Below are 4,633 nucleotides of genomic sequence, written 5' to 3' on the forward strand. Positions count from 1 at the left end.
AATTATTTTCTCTGTCAGTCATAAACACACACAGTCTGTCTGTTGCTGTAAAAGTCAATGTTTCCAACTTTTCCACTTGGTTGGTATATTTAATCTTTTTCAGACTCCTCTAGAGACTCTATCAAAAAACCAAGTGGTGGAAAAACTACCAACTTTTTCGGGTGTTACTGGAGAGTTTTAGAGACTCTGATGTAAAAGCATATAACACTGTTTGTCTAAAACAAATCACTGAATATAAATCAGTCCCATTCACATTGACAGTTTTCTCTATTGTTCTCTTTTTGGTCCATTTCAATTGTTAATGTTGACAGAAAATAAAAAATGTTATGGTTAAAAATGTTCATGTTTTACTTTGACCTGTTGTAGGCTCCTAAGTGGACCTTAAGGTTAAAAAAATAATGTGCGCACACTTGAACACCCTCAGCCTGACTTATCAGGTGCACTACTGCCCCCAGTGGCCTGACTTATCAGTTCATGGCAAAGTTTTTGGACAGACGGACGGATGAACAGACGACCGACTGATGACAATACTGCACTTTACAGCCAGTGTGGCCGAGGGTAAAAACCAAACCAAACTGAAGAAAATGAAGATAAAAACTAAACAAACAACCAAACAAATTAATCACTAACCTAAAACTCCTCCAGAGTGTCTCTTTTGGGCCATTTTAGCCAGTCCCCAAGCCCAGATGAAGGAGGAGGGTTGGAATTGGGACATTAAAAAACACAAGAATTGACAGAGGATAGTTCATTTGTAGTTCTAAACATGTTTAGGGTGTTTTTATACTCACTTTTTGTCTCTAACACAATCCTATTTCCCTTGTCTCCCACATCGTTCATTACAAATGCATGCATATTTACGATCATGCAAATTAGGTGATGATCTTATTTAGCAACTTCTTGTGACTTTTAGGACAAACAATAGATACTGTCACTACCTAAGAGTTTGAAACACTGATGACATGTTACCAAATGGTTTCTTGTTATCTTTAAATACATATGACTATGGTTCCTTCACACTAAAACACATTCATTGTCTGGTTTTTAAATGGTCTATGGTCTTTCCTACCCTTAATGCTGCCACACATTTTGTAGGAAAATACTTGGATCCTTATGGTCTGAGCACAATCCATATTTCCACTGAGTAATCAACCATCTACGGTTTTGGACACGGTTAACATAAGGCTTCCTTTTTGCTCAGTAAAGTATTAGCTGTTATTTGTAGGGGTGTATCGGCTATGAATGATGTCTTTAGATGTGGTGTCATCTGAGGGATGACAGTTAGCAGTGTTCAGCTACAATGTCTGAATGTATTATTTGTTTCTTAATGGTTTGTTAGTATCTTATTTTTTAATGTTTGCTGCTTCTGTCTTTTATTTATTATTAGTCATTGCATATACTCTAGCAACATTCAAGGCCAACACAGCAGGCATTGAAGTTTCTATTACCTTTCAAATAATATGGGTCAACAATAAGATTTTAAAGGTACATGGGTCACTAGTATGCTAATTAGAGGGTCTGAATAAATAAGCCAGAATGACTCCTGGAGACAAAAGATGTATTGATTTAGTATTTAGATGTCCATGGGAAACAAGTTCTTTTGAAGAAGCAGTCACTGACATGACGTTTAGCCCAGAACCAGATGAAACAACCACAAAAAGTATAAAAAATATAGAAATATCTATAAATATGTAGAATAACAACAATCACATAAAATATATATAAACAACAAACAAGTCTAATGACAAACAATATGTGCACTACAGTCTTCAACACATTTGTATCCACCTTACTAACAACTTTAGATGGAACTAACATATAACTCTGTGTTGATCCTGGCATCATGTGCATCATAATAAGCATCCACATGAAACACAACAGCAGAACCAGTTTTTTCCAGCAGGTAAATTAAGGAAACAAAGCGTCAATTCAGGAAAATTGTAATCAACTATTTTTGTAATTGATTCAAGTTGTAAATCAGTTAATCATTTCAGCTCTACATATGTGATAAGCTCTAGTATATGTAGCAGGTCTGAACACATTCAGTACACATTTGTTGGATTGGGATGTATGTGCACATGGGTGATGTGCATCCTGGGATGTACTGAAGAACTCAATGTGCTCTAGGTGTTAAAAAACGCATCACATTTAAGTGTTTAAACCATAAAGACCCAGGAATACATTTACTGAAGATCCCAAATGACTTTTTCTCTCTATTTAACCTTTCTTACGTCATGTATCACCATTTATTATAATATTATCCTCTGTATATGTATCCACGAAAGAAAGAGTGACTTTTTTCAGCAAAAATATCATTAACTGAACACAAAACCCAATGTGTCCATCCACTGTCATTGATCCAACTCTATGGGTTTTACTGATGAAACAATGTTGTAGAAGATGGCAGTGTTTCCACGGTAACTACGGAGCCTCTGAATGTCCAAATGGGTCATATCTGATGACCATGAAAAGATGACAAACTGTATTTTACACCAGTTATTTACATGAATTAATAGGATTACTGGATAAACAGGTATTAAACATTTTAGATTAGTTGACGACTTGATTTGATGGTGGAATAATGGATTGGATTTCTATAGTGCTTTTCAAGCAACCCAAAGTGCTTTACGTTATTGATCCATTATTCATTCATTCTCACATTCTCACTCTGATGGTGGTAAACTACCCTGGGGCAGAATGACGGAAGCATAGCTGCCAGTCCCTCCCACCACCACCAAACATTCATATGCATTCATACACCAGTGAGTTGCACTAATCCATTAGCAATTTCTAAAAAGGTCTTAAGTGCTTGAAGACTTAATCAGCACTAAAGCATATGTGATGAAGAGAACCAATAAAAAAGTTCTCATACTGATATTTAAGGTATATTGAGCTTTTTTTTTTTTTGCAAGATATGAAATTGTTTGTACTTAAAGCAGGGAAATCAGATCCCATCCGAAATGGTCACTCAAGTGTTGTACATTGTAAAGTTAAGTGTGAACAGACACACTTGCAGCTGCACACTCACAGATATCTGAGGATGGATGTTAATGCAAGACATGCACAGGGCCGTACGGATCCAGTACATCTGGACGTTCTTGACCTTCAAACGGAGGTCATTTACTTCTGATTTCAACCTGATTCAACATAAAAACATCTGAAAACTAAATGATGAAAGCAGCTTTCTGTCACTTCTGGGTAATACGAGTGCATGTGTTTTGAAATAAAGGACTGATTCTTACCGGCGCACACACAAACACACACACACACACACACACACACACAACCACACACACACACACACACACACACACACAGAAGGACACATAAATCACAGCTTGTGTGCAGATCATGAAAAGCCACTTTGACATTAATCCTCCCTGTCTCAGAGCCACAGGGCTAATGAGAGCCCCCTGACCCTCAGTCCAACAGGGTATGTGTGTATGGCAGAAGTCCAAAACTAAATCATATAAACATGGAAGAGTTAGGTGTACATTCACGGGAAAGTTTCGTGAAAATAGATGAATGGGGTGTGTGTATTACCTGTAGAGAGCAGGTAAATGGAACTATGTGTGCATGTATGTGTGTGTTTGTGTGTACATGTTGTGGGAATTCAGTCACATGAGTCTGGTCCCTCTGTCTGTCTCTAAGGCGGCCTAAGTGGCCTGTTTCCTGTGATATGCTTGATAGTTCCAGCCAGTGCATCTCTGTGTATATTGTGTGTGAGTGTTTGCCTGTGCTCCAACTTGCCTGAAGGAATCATTGCATAGTGCTTAGTGTCTGTGGAAATTGCCTGGGCCAAAAGAATTCAGGAACCACATACCACAGCAACTTAGATTAAAATACTCATAGACGTATTTTTTTCTATCAGGATATTATCTTTTCATACACTATCTTGCCATCATTCCTGTTGAACATAATAATGCCACCTATTGTACAATAAGACGCTGGGAACAACACTCTGCACAGCTCTGTGAAAAAACACTCAGATAGGGTATGTGAACCTTGTTTTTGAGTGACTGTGGAATCTGAAGTCAAAGGGTCACGGTGGTAACCAGTGCCATGTTTTAAGCAGGGGTCCACAGGCAGTCACAATAACTACTCTCATCCTACACATTAAAATACCATCTAGTCAACTTCTGGAGTAAAAGCAGTTGTATGTGGGTATATGTGCAAAACCATTTCTTTAATATGGCCTTTAAAAGTCTAGGTTTCAAAGGAATAACCATAGGTAATATTAGCTGGTCAGGAACAGTGTTTATTTTATATCATGTCTATCCATATTTATGATTCATGTTAACAGTTGAGTTCTGACTGTTGACCTAAGGACCTTTAAAACTGCCATACAAATATATACCATATAATACATATATTTTGAAGCTATATAGATGTTGTATATTGAAAGTGATATTTCTGATCTTGTTCTAATATAAATTATGGTTTTATACACTGATTGTGTTTTTGGTGTGGCCACAGATGTGTCTCCTGACTATATAAGGCAGAGCTTATAAGAGCAGCTCCTGCTGATCAGGCTGTGGAGGCGAGCTAACCCCTGTTCTCCATTGTTGTTACTATTTGGGTCTTTGGCTAAAGCTACTATTATTCAACAACATGAGACATTCCCACCTTAGAGCCA

General features: G+C 37.4%; 1 long non-coding RNA gene across 1 annotated transcript; it reads left to right on the forward strand.

Annotated features, from left to right (window-relative positions):
* Nucleotides 1-296: 296 nt before the first annotated feature.
* Nucleotides 297-715, forward strand: LOC115424344 (uncharacterized). The gene is made up of 2 exons (XR_003936076.1): nucleotides 297-386; nucleotides 558-715. It is a non-coding gene; the product is annotated as an uncharacterized LOC115424344 (long non-coding RNA).
* The last annotated feature ends 3,918 nt before the right edge of the window (nucleotides 716-4,633 follow it).

This window comes from Sphaeramia orbicularis, chromosome 8, assembly GCF_902148855.1.
Source record: "Sphaeramia orbicularis chromosome 8, fSphaOr1.1, whole genome shotgun sequence".
NCBI lineage: Eukaryota > Metazoa > Chordata > Actinopteri > Kurtiformes > Apogonidae > Sphaeramia > Sphaeramia orbicularis.